The sequence below is a fragment of the Apteryx rowi genome, unplaced genomic scaffold (assembly GCF_003343035.1).
Source record: "Apteryx rowi isolate R43461 unplaced genomic scaffold, aptRow1 scaffold_13, whole genome shotgun sequence".
NCBI lineage: Eukaryota > Metazoa > Chordata > Aves > Apterygiformes > Apterygidae > Apteryx > Apteryx rowi.
This window is the reverse complement of record NW_020447530.1, coordinates 6,376,734-6,393,293: the sequence shown is the minus strand read 5'-3', so window position 1 is coordinate 6,393,293 and position 16,560 is coordinate 6,376,734.

Genomic DNA, 16,560 nt, shown 5'->3' with positions numbered 1-16,560 from the left:
GATACCTGCGATGGCAGGAGGCTGGATTTGGTGACCCCTGAGGTCGCCCCTAGTCATATTCCTTAATGAAGCAGTGAGATAAGCTCTAACACACACACATCTTTGGGAGGGTAGATTGCTATTAAAGACTCTCACGAGGGCCTTAATCCCGGCGGTGGCTCTGCCTGGGCCGCGGCAGCCCCGCTCCGCAGAGCCACTGCCACAGTCACCCTGGGCAACCTGCGTTATGAGACCAGAGAGGCGTTTTGACAAGATCCCTTCACCCCCCCCAAAGTAGTCTGCCTGATGTGCCTACCCCTTCTCCCCCTCCCAGTGTTACACATGCAAAAATAACCATTAAACAGTCCTTTTTCCAGTTCCCAAAGGAAAGGTGTGGGTGCAAAATGGCACCTCTCAGCCCTGGTGGGACCCAGAGCAGGGAGCAAAGCTGACCTTTGCCAGCTACTCCTTCTGCACCGTCCAGTCTCGTCACGCTGTTTTTGGAGTGCTGGGGACTGCCTAGTCTCTCATGGAAGTTAAAGGCTGGTATAGCTTAGAGGTACAAGGTACCCCACACGCTCAAGCTGTAGTGAGAAAACAGGCCTTCATCACTTCTTGTGCTAATGTTGGGCCAGTAGCATAACGGCGAGGAGCTCTTCTTGGAGGGCTGAGCCACAGGCATTAAGCCTCTGCTGTCCTGAACTCCTCCATGGCCCCAGGCAGCGAGGTGCAGCTGCATGCAACACGGCCACACCGGCTGTCACAGAGAAAGCACAGGTCATGCCTGCAAGGGCTCTGGGATCCCACCCAGCCTGAAACCAGGGCTGGCCCTCATGGGTCCACACCTTCAGATGATACCGGGTCAAGCAACAGAGCTAGACAGCAAGGTTGCAAAGGGCATGCCTCTTTTCAGGCACCTAAGGAATCCCGAGAAGACAGACTATCATATCCTAAATGGAAAGTAGAGCATCCAAATCAGAAGCTGAGGGCTGAAATGCACCCAAAGGATCAGGCTTGAGTGTTTGGCTTACAGACACATCCTCAAGGGAAAAAATGAAAATGTGCATATCATTAGGTATTTTATCCTTCTTGGCAAGAAATCCATGGCAAAATCACCTTAGTTTTCAACCAGAGACAGATCAGACCCTTAGATGCATGTTAAATGGGTAATTAAAAGGTTATTGTTATGAAGACACTGCAAACCTAAACACTAAGATTATCTCACTTTCAAATGCAAGCACAGATCTTAAAATAAAGCACAATGTTGCTTCACTGAGAAAGCTGCTACCAAAGAATTCCATCTTCTGATAGCTGACATCCGACATTAAACAGCTCCACGTGTGTCAATAAAAGGCATTGGCTTCATTATTTGCAGTCCCCCAGTGATAATTTCTAGTGCCCTTTGGTAAATGTCATTACAGTTCCAGACAGCCATCTGCACCGTGGGTAAATTGACTGATAAATGCTCCCAGCCGGGAAAGCAAATGGGGAGGGACAGACGATGCCCAGCAACAAGATTCAGACCATGCGTTCCAGGCAGGAGAACATGCTTGGTTCACCCATCCCAGAAATGACGTATCCCTTTTCCATGTCCATCCCCTGGCATGTGACCTTGTTCCTGCACAGGACTGTACAATATCTCCAGAACAAAAAGTTTTAAACAGGAGAGAGTGAACATATAATTTTGGTCCAGAACAGCTGACAAGACTTTCGCTTTATATTATGAACCCATACTGTTTTAAACAAACCCTCGCTTCGGCGTCCCTCCCATTCAAACCACCCTGCACTTACTAAATCTACCTCAGCAGAGGGGAGAAAAAGAGAATTGACTTCCCTCTCCAAAAGACCAAATTGGTGATTTGTGCAGATTTAAAAAAAATAATTGCAAACGGATTGGTTAGGGTTGCTAACTGGTCAGCAGAGCCATCATTAAACCAGTTATTTTGCAATGACAGCAGCACATCCTCCAGAACTGCTGGAAATCCACTCTGTCTGCAGCACAAGGAAAGCCATGAGAAAAGCAGTGGAACCAACTCTGACCACGCTTACTCCACTGGCCCACAACGGCTTCCAAATTCCATGTGCAGAACTAACAGCAAAAGTAGGCTCAACATTTTCTGTAGCAAAACTGTCTCTGCATTGAAACACTACCAGCTAAACTCTGCTTTCCAGTAAATGCCAGACTGCTTTTGGTTCATTCTACTTTTTACAGCCTTTGATGGTGTATTATTTATGTCTCCTCTCAAAGTTTCCCACCTGCACCATCTCTGTCAATGGGCATCAAGAAAAAAGTGTAAACCTTCCTTGCTGCAATGTAAGGCTAATTACACCTTATTTTATCTCTGGAAAACCAAGGGATGTTTGTTCCCTTCCTCTCTCCTCTTATTCAGTTCAGCCTTGTTACATGCACCAAGATATTCACTAGCGCAGAGTCTGGAGTGAGTGAACTCTTCCTGTTGGCATCCTATGGATCAGTCCCCCATGACAGCTGGGAGGCTGTACCTCAAGGTACAGGGTTAGTCCAGCATGAAATTCCAGTTCAATTTTGCAGAAGCATTTGAAAAAAAATTCTGGCAAGGAAGAGGGTCCTAAGTCTTCAAAAGCAATGGTAACTGGGCGTGCATGTCCTGCATGGAATGAGAAAGAGCAAAAGCTAAATTTGGCTCCTATTCATAACACAGATGTCCAGAGAATGAATTAGTTGCCTCTGGTGTCTCCAAAGCAGTATCCAACTCATGATTTCCAGGAAAACGACAAGGGTGGTCTCTCTGTGCATTAAAATTTTAAATGCTTCCCACCATGTTCACCTCTTCTCCCTCAGCAGAGTAATCACAGAGAGGAACCAAGGGCAGTCCAGTGGTCTGCAGGCCAGTTAAATGGTCATGGAGACAGACTGCCCAAAGAGTTAAAGGGGATTTGTACTCCTAGGATATTCGCAGGGGGCTAGGTAGCAGCATTTGCCCTTGCATGCCTCTGAGAGTCAGCTTCAGGATATCTGCACCATGCTCCAGTGCACAGCAAAGCATGTCCATACATCCTCATCACAGAGATGCTTGGGTCTGTGCCTGGTCCCAAGAGACCCCCAGATGTCTCAGGAGCCATCCTCAGTGCCAAACTTAGGGATGAATTAATCACAGCGAAGCACAAAGGAGGCTGTGGGAGCGAGACACCTGAACAGGCTGCAGGGAGGTTGTGCAATCTCCTGATGAGACTCAGGCCTCCAGCAGGCCAGCTTGGCTGAAGAAGGACATGAAACAATTGCTCCAGTCCTCTGCCAGAAGCTTCCACCTCCATGGCATGTGTCCAAACCTCGGTCAGTCTCAGCACCCTGCAGGAACACATCTTTCTTGTTGCTCGAATCTAGGATGTACAACAGGGGACTGCAGACACCTGCGCTGTTCTTGGTTCTTGGTCCAGCAGAGAGCCCCAACAGGCACCAAAGCTAAGGTCTCCAGAGAAGATCTGTCAGAGCCTTTCACATTCAGAGCTCCGTCCATGCATACGTTCTTCCAGCTCTGCATTTTTACAAACCCCGCTGATGGCGAGCACTGTGAGCCTGAAGGTTTGGAGAGAATCAGTCGCTCTGTGAGCCATCCTCCAGCCAGGGCAGGCTCCCTGGCGAAGCATCCCTCTCCGAGGTCACAACAAGCTCCTCCTTGCAGTTACTCTCTGCTCTTTTTCCATCAGTTTAATCTCATTGTGTGTCATTTTGCCTCCCTCCCTGTGGCCCCAGCTTTACGATTTGCAGGAATGAGCACAACCCAGTTCAGACAGGGAACAGCTCGCTGAAACCTGGCACCTCCTTTATACATTGCATTTATTGTTAGGCACCATCAAGTTCTTCTGAAAATACAGAGAAAATAATATGATTTCTGATGGCCTGCCAGGCTTCTGCTGCCAAGCAGCCCTCCTGCCAACATCTTTCTTGGTCCCCATCTTCACACTTCACATGTAACTGTCAAGGGCTTCTTCCTGGGAGGCAGCAGCTTGCCGTGTTTCTTGATGCTTGGTAGTGCAAACAGACTGAAAGGGCACCAAACCTGGGCAGACCCCAACACTGCTGACAGGCAGCAAAAGAGCTGTAGAGCTGTAAAGAAAATTAGGGGAGAGAGTGATAAAGGATGGAAATGACAGGCTTCATCCTCAGGTGCAGGCAGGCACCTTAACAGCAGCCCAGCAGCACTGGGAGTTTCCTGGGTATAGACTGCCTAGGCTCTGCCCCAACCCCTGGCATGGAGAAAAGCAGGGAATAAAGAAGAATACAAAGCACAAAAGGTCTGAGATTGCATTAAATCATATCTGAAACCAAATAACTCCTATATAATAGAGGGGACCGTTGGGAGAAAATGTAGTCAGCCCATGGCTCCTGACCTGCACCCTTCCCTCTGAATCAGGACGCACATGTCCCCTGGCTCCTGCAGATGGAAAACTTGGGGTAGCCTGCTCTGAATTATAGGGCGAGGAAGGAAACAGGGTGGCCTCTCTGCCTCTTTCTACCCCCAGGGCAGGAATCGAGGGTGCAAATGTGGAGCCCTGTAGGGTTAGTATGTGCAAATTCAACAGCCCCGCATGCAGCCAGGGGGGCAGAAACTTCCCTCGTTATCAAAGAAGAGAAGCACTCGGGTATACCGCTGGGCTGAAACAAGAGAAACATAGCCCACAGGCACCTGATGCTGAAGGCACATCCTTTCTCTAGCACTTATTTAGAGTACTAATAATTAGTATAACAGACATTATCCTCCTTCTCTTCCTCACACTTACCAGCAGTGAAACGGAAGAGTCTGGAAAAAAAGCTCAAATACAGGCAGGATGTATTGGCCTGAAAACCATCCACGAGGGCTTGAAAGATGACGGTCTGACAGGCTGTACTGATGGCTGGGCGAATTCCTCTGTGGGAGGAAAAGGAAAAGAACACCTCTGAAAGGGGAAAGGAAAGTATCCAGAGACCCACCCGCGAAACACGATACGGCAGTGCAGGCTTCCAGGGCCACATCCCTCCGTGGTGGCATCTCGCTCCCACTCGCCTGTTCTGCAGCTGACGGTGTGCCGTGAACTGCAGTTGACTCTCCCAGGACACCTATAAAAGCAGCATCCCCTTTCCCAGTCTCAAATTTGGAGAGTTATTCTAGCAATGGCAGATTCAGGCATCTGTAACTTCTGAGCCGTAAGTATCCCCAAGAGTTTAAAAAGATTTTTTTTTAAAGAGTCATTCTTATAAAGCAAATGAATAGTACAGTTGGGAACTGCTTCTTTTTCTTTGTACAAAATACTCCTGCACTTTGACGTTTCAGCCTTTAAGATAAATCCCTGCTACATTTGTAAGAATTCCTCTGTCATCACAAGGGAGGGAAAGAGGGAAGACCTGAAATGAAAGCTCAGGATTTTCACACAAATCGCACGTTCCTGGAAGCCAGAGCTCAGCATGAGAGGCAGCAGCTCCAAAGCTTGCAAGAGCAAAGACAGTCACAGACCGGTGTCACTCCCGAAAATGCCGTGTGTGTTCTGCTCTCCTCAACAGCTTTGCCCCAAGCGAAGCACAGCCGCAGTCCAGGCGTGACGTGCCCTCAGCCCTCGGCCCCGGCAGCTCTGCCTGGCTGCCCCCGCACCGATGGCCAGCACCAGCTCCTCCGAACTCCTCTGCGCACGAGGCTCAGGAATTACCCCGGGGCTTTGGTTGTATGTGGGAGAGCACTGCAGGTCCCTGCTGATCCACCCCTAATGTCCTGCTCCTGCAGAGGACGCTGCTGCCAGCTTTTAAGCCAAAAGCCACAATTTCCGGTCCCAAGGCCTGACTGGTGTGGCTGGCGGACAGCAGAGCTACGGACTGAGCTGTGGGGAAGGGGAAACCTAATACTGAGAGATTTTTCAAGGGGAAGGATCAGCATTCATGGCATAAGATGGGAAATAGCTACAGTTTCCTAGGCATTGGAGCATTCTTCCACACTCTTGAAAAAAACTCCTTTTGCCAGATACCTAGCCCATTGCAGAATTACCTTAAATATACCGCCAAATGCTCACAAACTCCCCAGACAGCGCATCTGGAATGGGGGTAACACCTCCTTTGCAATCCCTGACAGCGGATTACATCTAGCCTGGATTGCTGCCCAGGCTCCTGTCCCCATCCGTGGGAGGACAGGACAGACACAGCAGGACAGAGCCCAGCCAGGAGCGGAAGGGATGCTGCAAAATCATGTGATAAATGTGCAAAGCTCTTGCAGAGGCTCGTTGGTAACAGTAAAAGGAGTTTTGGCTTCAGCACTAACAGGACCAGGATTTCATCCCTCTGAGGAAGTGGTCAGTTTAACTTATGAACTCTGAGCTAAAGCAGCCAGAGAGAGATTTGTGGTCCATGCTGGGGACTAGGGAGGTTTGTACAAAGACTCCAGCCAGTCTGCAGAGCGACAATCCAGAAAACCAGCACGCTACAGGACAGCACTTTGTCTCAAGCTTCCAGTTTGTTACGACACATTGGACTCTTCGCTACTGTAACGCTAGGAGTTTTGACATCTCTTGTACAATCCAGCAGAAACCCTGTGATTTAATTAATCAAAAGAGATGTCCTTCTTTCCTCCTTCCATCCCACAAACCATCTGCAGCAGCACCAGCATCATTGGGGCTGGTGGCCTGACTGTTGTGCCAGTATTTCTGACCAGTCCTGCGTATCCAATAGAGACCCAAAAGGTGGGACCAAGCATGACCAGTCTGGCCTGGCAGGAGCTGAGCATTAGCTCAATCATTAAAGTTGCTTATACAAACACAGGAAAAATCCACTTGAGACTGGGAAGGAGCAAGGATCTGCTTCTTCAGCTCTCTCTGCTCCTTGAGTAATGTCAAGCTATCAACAGCAAGCGGAAAGCAGATTACAGCACCACTTAATCTAGGGACATATTTATATGAAGTGCTTCCTCGTCCCTCTGTCAGCCAGTCAGCTCTTGTGGTTTCTGTACAAATGACTTGAGCAACAAAGAAGCTGCTGAGTCCTAAGCTGCTTTAACCATGTCCTTGCCAGGTCCCCTGTGCGTGAACCACAGCTCTCTGTCTGTCTTCCCCAGCACACGCCGCTCAGAACAAGCAGCTAAAACCCAAACCCTGCGCTCCACATCCAGCCCTCCCTGTACAGGAGAGGATGAAAGAGATATTAAGCCAGCACATGACAGATGTTAGCTGTGTCAATAAGCTCTCAGGCCCCCTGATGATGAGAGGAGGAGAAAAATGTGGACAGAAGAAAACATCTCTTTTGCCAGGAGAATTTTGTCAAGGTAGAGGTGGGAATTTACTGGCTGGGTTGTACATGTCAGACTGCAGCTCTGACATTAGCACGTGCTGGGGTGGCATCCACCAGCAGTCTCCTCCACCCTGCCATACGTTCAGCTCTGACCGGTATCTGAGGCTGGGCACTACATTTAGGGCAGTCAGCACTAAGTAGGGCACTAAGTTTAGGACAGCTTTTGAAGCGGAAGATACAGCGATACTTGTCAGGAAGAGCTGGGGTGCATGACGGCTCTGTGAAATAAACTTGTCTAGCGATGAGATTAGGGACTTCAATTCCATTTGGAAATTTGGAGTGGATCTGCTGATTTCTGAAGATATGGTGTCTGAAAGCACAACATCTACTTCTATTCAGTATTTCTTGAAACAACTTTCCCCTGATGGGATTGGTTTTCTAGGCAGTGCTTCAGCTCCTGTTCCTGAGCTTCCCGTTTGTTTCCAGAGTCTCCAGAGCCGGGTATATAAGGGAAGTTATTTACACCACCATTAAAACTACATCATCCCAACTCTTTATGCCTGCAACACACAGGAGCCACTCTCCAACTCTTGGGCAATGGTGGCCAGTTCAAAAGCAGGTCATCAGTCCAGGTCTTGAGAGAGCCCTGGGAAGGCAGCAGGGTGAACAACAGCAAGGTGGGAACATAACAGTGACAGAGCAAGCTACATTACACAGCTGGTAAAAAGATTATAAATCAGGAATAAAATATGAAGCACACATGAATGCAGGCCCTGCTGCCAATAATTTCCACTCTTGGCTCAATTACCACTGCTCTTTTTGCAGCTGCACACATGCAGTCATTACAGAGTATTTTGGCTACACACATTTTGTCTTCTTTTTATGTCTGCCAGCTGAATCAAGGGTCTCTATGCAAGTAGTGCGCTCCATGACACAATCCATGACACTTTCCTGGGGAGCTCTGGTTCCCATAAAACAATAAATTGATTACAGCACAGAAAGTCATGCAGGATCCTCATCTGGCTCTGATGGAGCAGAGACACAAGTGTTGTCCTCGTGAAAGCCTACATGTCTTTCTTTCAAAGGAAGAGTGTGAGGGAAGTTGCAGCATGACAGAACACCAGAGTGGCCATAGCCACCAGACCACAGGTCAGTCTACACTCTGTCCTGTTTTCAGCAATGGCCAACAGAGGATGGCTAGGAAAGAGTGCAAGTGCAGAGGACCAATTAGTGGCATTTCCTCCAGCTTCCAGCCATTTTCAGTACAGGGGCTTCCCAAGACAGATATGATTCCTGTGTAGTTAGCAACCTCACATGGACTTCTCTTCCATGAGCTTGTTTAGTGTCTCCTGGAGCCCACATCAGCTTTTTAGTAACTGCATCCAGTCTTGGTCAAGGGGCTGTGGATGATCCACAGGCACTAACCTATTGTGTGAAAATGCTCATCCTTTTGTTTGCTCTGAAATTCTCCTAGCTTCTTTAGATGCTTCCTAGTTTTGGTAGTGAAAAAGACAGTGAAGAGCCAATTCTAGTCCATCCTGGCAATGCCATTATGTGAAAAACACTTGGGACAAGAGAACCACAACAGGAGCTCAAAAATGCAGAGTGGGTTAAGGAAGTCTTGTAGAAGAACATGCAAGACTCTACTGGCCACTTCTTGGTTTTTTTTCAGACTTCCTTTCTCAAAGCAGCACAAGGAAAATCTACATTGGGCCCCATGTTTTAAAGTTAAATGCTGAAGTCAGCACAAAATTTGAGGACAAGCCATGCTCCATGTGCCTACACAATCCAAAGGGCCAATTTGCCTCTATGAAAAACTGTCAGTATCTGCTTTTGGAAACAGAGTTTTGCACAGAGGACTTCTGATTGCATTTCCTTTATCAAGACCTGTTGGGAGGGCAGCGTCTAAAATGAGATGCAGATAAAGCTACCAATCGCTAAGGAGAATTTGTGTCTGAAATAGAACGCTATGATTCTGAAATCCAGACCTAAAATCCAAAACAAGAAAAAAAATTGTAGCAGGACTTATATGAACAAACTGGAGTAGCCTGCATGGCACGCGGAGCACTGATGAGGTTTATGGCTGAAGCTCTTCCTTCTCACAATAAGTTTTCTGAAGTAGGGCCTTAGGATTGCGCATTAAATAGAGCTAGAAGACATAATCATCCTGACACTAATAAACACTTTTGTCAACCTAATCCAAATTGCTCTGTGACCTCTATGATATTTAGTCATGGTAAGGCTTGCTGCTTTAGAGTTCCCCCAGATAAAACCATGCCAAACTTCTAGTGAATTGCTGTCAGTCATGTTGAGCCTTTCCCAAAGAAACTCTTCCACTGCCAGCAATAAATCTCAAATAATAGAAGAATACAGTCAAAATTTTGGTGCATCTACCCCTGAGAAGCAAGTCTATTTGCAGCCATTTTAAACAAAACCCTCCAAAACTGCCCAGCCACTTTTGAAGCAAACCTTGGTCTCTCATCTCCTCCTCTTGACACTCAAATATCAGATGTGGCTAGTAACTGGATAGGTGACCTTGAATGAATTTAGACATGTAAAGTCCCATTTCAGCTGCAAACCATATTCACGCAAACCAGAGCAAAGTGGTTCTCTGCGGAGCGCTGTAGCATTCACTGCATGGTGACTGACCTGTGCTCAGTCATGCTCTCCGCACATGCTGGTTGGCGCGAGCTACAGGATGCTCTGCAAGCAAGACTCTGACCTCACACATGCTTGGTTGTGTAACTCCACATCTGTGGGTGCAGAAAACCAAAATGATGCAGAAAAGAGTCAGTCCAGAAATCTTTCTATACACACTAGAAATCACACATAAATATGCAGTTCTTTTTTCCAAGCAAGCCAAGAAAGCTTCCAAGAGTCAGTTGCTGGAAACTGGGAGAGCATGCCAGGGGAAGACTCTTTCTAATACAGACCCGGTCTTAAAGCAAAGTTTAGGGATCTCTTACTGGCTGCAGGATGCACTGTTCTCGTATTGCTGTTGAAGTTTCTTGATTCCCAAAGCTGAACTCACACCAGCTGTAAGAGCAAGGTGTCCAGACTTAAGCTTGGAAATGTTCTTGAAATCTCGGCAGTGTTCTGGAAAGTGACTTACCAGGGAGGAAAAAAGGTGACCCTACAAACAGTCAGAGATGTAACTGTTACAGAATAGTCCCCCAATGCCATGAGCCCACCATGAACAAAATGAGGTTACTCAGAACAGATCTGAGCCCATGGTTTTCCCCTGACTATTCATGGCTGCAGGAATTGCTGCAGCCATGATGCTGTTTTAAAATGAATATTAACGTGGATATCAAGCTTATCCAGCATTATCCTGATCAAAGGTAAGCATTTTGAAGGGGATTTTTACACCACACAGCTTAAACCTTAGAGAGCAGAAGGGAACCAAAGATCAGGAGAGCACAGCTGCAGATGACGCTCAGGTAGTCCTGTGAGGTCTCCCAAGCAGGGCTGAGCACTCATGGGAGAGAAAAAACAGGGTGCCCCGAGAACGGCAGGTCTTTGGTTCCGCCACTGTGTAGCTTTGCCTTGCAGTGGTTTGATGGGACAGTTGTTTTTTTCTTAGCTCTCAGCCTCCTTCTAAAATGGCACATTTCACCTTTGGGTCTTTCTTAGGAAATACTGTGCTGCTTCCAAGGACCTGCACTGACTGATACACAAGTTACCTGTTGTGCCCTGCTCCCTTTACCTTTTGTCTGCTCATCTGTTTTCCAAGACTACAAACACCTTGGTGCACAGAAATCCTCTTCTTCCTGATTGTTTGGAGAGCAGCTAGTCTCAAGGTCACTCTTGCATATAAGTCACAGATATCATCATATTAGTACTACTACTGAGGCGTTTAAAACCAAATCTAAACAAGAGAGCTCATCAATTCAGCTGCCTCATGGCTAAACCTCACCATTATTCATGGCTTCCTTTCCTTACTGATTACAATACAGTAGATTCATTATTATTATATTTAATTTGGTTAAATATAACTGCATGGTGTCTTTTAATTGCCTTTTTTCTCCAATTGATCTGCCAAGGGACGTAAGCAAATTATATGGCTTAACAGTTCTGCCTACTGCAGACAGACTTGTGTGGCCAGCGCACCAAAGACACTGTGAAAACATTACCTTTTACTGGAAGTGTAAACTCAATAAATCCCCAGGAGAGCAATAAAAATGCAGTAGCCAGCAGATTTAACAAGGACATGCTCAGTGCACAGTGTAATCTTATTATGTGCTTAATGCCCAGTGGAATTACAGGAATTTGATTTAGCAACATCAGATTTCAGTTTCTCAAATTATACTGACTGCTTATAAATTAAGACTGCGATTTGGGATAATTGCTTTTCATTTGCATTGGCAAAGCCCATATCTTATATTTATTCTCGCTACACTGTTTATATTTTTGAAGTGTCACAGAGCACTGCCTTTGGGACATAAACTGTGGTGGAGAGCTTTCCTTTGCATCAGTGACACTCATGTTCCTTTCCCACTAACCATGGCTAAACCTTCTAGCCTAGTGATCTTCACATGCTTGAAAGGTCTATTTTATGGTTTCCCAAAGCTGAGTGAACACACAAGTGAAAGATGAGTGCATTTCTGGTGAAAGACTCTGTCTTCCTCTCCATAAGTTTGAGCCGGGACAGCATCCGTGGAAAGGCAGTGATCTGCAGATGTGTGGTGAAGAAATAAGTGAAACACTGTTCTCGTGACCACAACAGCATGACTCCAGAGCGTTCGCTCTTCACATGACCCTTTCTGGGCTCTTTCCACTGCAGTGTTTAAATGAACCAGAGAGAAGTAGGCAGTGATTGATTAATTATCACTGGGGAAGGGAATCATGACATCAGAAGGGACATCACTGCGCCAGCTTGCAGCACTGTGGAGAGGATCGATGAATCAATCAGTCGAACTGCATGGGAACATTATGAACACATGAACTTTGGGACAAAAACTATCATTTCATCTCTAGAGAAATGGATGAAATAATTAAAGTTAATGGAATGAGCAGAGGGCACAGGAATACCTATAGAAGAAGACAGGAAATAGAGCATTCAAATGGGCTTATATAGCAGTACTCACATTACTGTTCATATAGCAGTAATTCTCCAGGATATTGACATATCCTGGTCTGGAAAGCCTTTACTGCCCCAAAGTCATTAATAGTTTTAATGAGTTGATTAAAAAATTGATAAGGTAACAGTTCAATTAAGTATTCTACCATTTGCAATAATTGTGCAATTGGCAAGCACATCAACAAATTGCTAAACAAAAAGCACTTCTGTTTGCTTCCTGCATGACACATGAATGCAATGTCTCACCTTTGTCTGGGGGAAAAGGTGCTTTTAAGCATTTTGTGATGGGCCATAGATGTTTACTGTGATACACAAATATCATTCTTGTTCTGATTTCCGGGACTGTGCCTTCAAAGTAAAACTGAGCCAGCAAGCCCTTTAGCCTGTGATCAAGGCACTAGGTGGCAAATGAGATGTAGATAACTCGCAGACAGCTGCAGAATTTCTCTGCCTCCAGAGTAATTTGGAAATTTAACTCATTCCTTAAAAATATCTTCTACAATGACAATGAGGTCCTCTAGCATTTTCCCAGGTTTCAGTCAAATTTGCCCAGCGAACAAAAAGATTTACACACTATCCCAATAGCTACTGTGGCAATGCTGCCCTGAGAGCCTAACCGGATATATTCAGAGAAATATCTGCTCTGGAGCCAATTTTTCACAGCACGGAAAGGTTCACCCAGAATCAGTGAGAAAGACCCAAAACGCCATGCTTCAACCAAAACTACTGCTCAGCTTTTCCCAACAGCTGCAAGTAGGGAGACCTATTATAGCTCTTTTTCCATTTCTCCAGTTCTGGTTTCCAGCAGGACTGTGTTCAGAGCTCTGTTTCTGGCAGTATTTTGCATGCACTTTTAATCTGCCCCATCTGCACTTTGGGATGTGCTGTTTGGCCGCCTTTTCCAACATAATGCCTGGCAGATTTATGTGCGTCTCAGTTCCACACGACCGCGCTGCACGGTGCTGTTAACCTTCATTAAGACACTTTAATAATTGAATAAATGATGCACCAGACATGCAGCTAAATCTTAGAGCATAAAGAAACAGAGGACAATGACATTAACTGCAGCCTTGGAATAAATATCACCATAAATATCACCAAGCAGGTATCACATGAAAACACCTGCCCTTGACATTAAAAAAACAAGCACAGACACACTGAGAGGGGAATACAATACATAATACATTACATCTTATCTGCATCTCAATACAATTAAATGAGCATGGTTAATGCTTTAATAATCTGCCAGGGAACACTGCAGGGTCTGCATTTGAGATAACCCATGAAAGAGGAAACTCTCTCATGTGCTGCCCTGAGCAAAATGAAATGTCACAGGTCCCCCTTAGCAAAGAGGTTTTTTGAGCAATGACTACATGAAGGTTCAGAAGGAGCAAGCTCTCCTGCCAGTGACGCTTCAGAGAGTGATAGCAAATTAGGGCAGGAGGATGGACTCTTAGAGATGCCTATTTCTCCCCATAGAGGGAGGATAAGGGAGGGCATCTCCCATCCCCTGTTTGGACCCGGACTCTGTGAAGAAATGTTTCCTTGTGTTTTTGTACCTCCTTGATAACCCATGGACCACCCGCTTGGTGGTACTTGATGAGAAACTATGCTTACGGAAAAGCCATGCTCCACGCCCTTCATGGTTTCACAGATTTCCATCACATCCCTTTCCCAGATTTCCATCACATGACAGTTTGCAACAGATATTATACTTTTAATATAGTGAGACTGAGTCCCTCAAAGGCATTCGGAGCCTCCTTGCTTACCCCAGACCCAGGTCCAGACCTGGGAAGGGTTGCAAAAGAAAACCACTTTGGGTTGGGGTGGGTTTGTTTCGATGCACAAAGTGGCCAGACAGGACAGGTCAGGAGGACCTTCAGCCTGCCAGAACACACAGGGCAGATTGGAGATCAGTTTTCCAGCCTTTAATTTATTTGTCTCACCCAGGAGTTCAGTGTTTTCCCTTTTTCAGATAAATATTTTTTCTTGAGTTTATAATTTTTGTGTTGCAATAAAACAGCTTCAGAGATCAAAAGCTCTTGGGGGGTCTTTCAGCACCTTCAAGGAGTTAAAGAAAAGGGTTGGGTTAGAAGGGGCAGCCCTGCTTCCAAGCAGACTTACACACACACGTTTCCAGCTGATGCTTTTGTTTTGAAAGAAAGCAAGGAAACCAACTTGAAAGTCAATGATTTTCTAATTTTCTTCCATGGGAAAACATCTCTAATGAGGAATTCTTGTTGGATGATTTGGAGAGGTGAAATCCATGGCCCAAGTCTAGGTAAGATGCTTTTCTCTTTTGCATTTGCACCTGCTAACAATCAGACTGGAATTTACTGGTATCTAACACTTCCTGATCCCAGTCATTGTGCTTTAAAAGAAATTCCAGATGTAGGCATTAAACTGATTCTTTAACTTTCCCCGTTGGCAGCAAGATTTGGGGACCATTTCTGTTTATTTGCCCATTGCTAGGGCTACTGGTCCTGCAAAGGGAATCAACAAAAGCCAGCAGAAACCAGCTGAAAGACTGAGGAGAAGAGAAAAAAAATTCCTGGTCCCCTTGAGAAAAATGTGCTGGTGCCACTGAAATCCACATCAAAACTCCCAGTGAGTTTAATAAGGGCATGTTTAGGCCCTGTGCCCAGTTCTTGCTGGCAAAGGAACATTATCAGTAAAATGTTAAATACCCTCGTTGGGCCTGATTTCAGCAAGAAATGAATATGCAAGGGTCCCCACTCTGGCTCTTATTTTGGGTACTTCAATCCCAAATTGATTTGATCCCCATCCAAACTTGGACAGATAAATCTAGAAGTAAAAAATGCATTTCATTCCACGTTTAGAAAGAAGCTCACACTTCTAAGGCAGTGCTTTAGATTTAACTGTGTTTATCCGAAGGAGTTCTGCATTTTACAGGCTCCAGCGTATTTTCCACTGGGACAAAATCACTTTCTGCGTAATATTTGGCCAACACGGAAAGGTTCGACTCAGCTGGTGTTTCTGCCACAAGCTCGGAGAAGCCCAGTCCCAGTTCAGCTTTGGCTCCGATGGGACACATTTGAAGGGGCTTTGGCTGGATTTCATGTGCTCGAACTGCCACTGACCTTCCCCCAGCAGATGCAGCAGTTGCTTGAAGATGTTAGAAGACGGAAGAGCAGTTGTTGGCCCCAGCAATCGTCTCCTCATCCTGCTGCAGCGGAGCCGCTGCGGGGGGTGAGCGACCCCCTCCGTTATCTCCTGCGTTGCAGCCGTGTGAAGCAGAGAAAACAAACCGCTCGCTCACCTCGTCTCCAGGGGGTTCAAATGCAAAGTTTACATTAAACAAACTGTGTAATGAAATGTCTTACGTTCCCATTAACGGAAATTATAGATGCAATCAGGAAGGGCAAAACACGGGGTCACGTTTCCCCCTCTGGCACAGTCTCTCACACCCACCCTGGTGTGCGCACACACACACACACACACGCACACACACGCACAACCTCTCTGCTCTTGGCCCGCTCCCCAAGTGTTATATGTGAGCTGTGCTCCCTGGGCAGCCACAGCGTTGTCAGGTCCAGCAAAAGGAAACAGCCTGGGATTGGCAGCACTGAGGATCCTACTGCACACTGAAAGGTTAAAATCCAGGCGAGAACATGCCCTTCTCCTTGGCAACCAGTTCTCCAAAGGGGCCAGGGAATGGCAAGTTATCGACCCCTCCAACCATCCCCGCCGGCCTCTGCAAACCCCTGCCTGCGTCCCCTGCGCCTGTTCCTCTGCGAGCACCACGAGGGCTTTGCATCGGACTGGCCTTCGCCTTCACCCCTCACCAGCCCCTCCAAAAGGCTTTGAGTTTCTAATCCTAAATATTTACTGGAGCAAAGCTAGGATGGCACCTTTAAGTTAGAGAAGGCTCTGAGGAAGAGGAATTGAAACACGAGGGTCTTCAGACCTCCGTCCCCACCATGCCCAATGGTTGCAGCCTTGCAGGGTATCTCTGCTACCACTGTGCCTGTCTCCGCCTGTCCCTTCCAGAAAAAAAACCCTCTCCTGCATGCAACCGACTGCTCTCAGGGAGGACATATCTCCTTGCACAGGGTCGTAGGACATCCTTCCCTCTGATGGACCCACTTCACCCAAAGCACCGCCAAGACCAGGCAAACAAGCTGCTGTCCCTTCTGCTACCGGGCTGCAGTCGCCTGGGAGCAAAGCACAGCCTACGCACGCGCTGGGAGCAAGCAGAGTTAAACAAACACCATCTGCCACCGCCGCCGGGAGACCAAAGCAACGAGAAAACGCA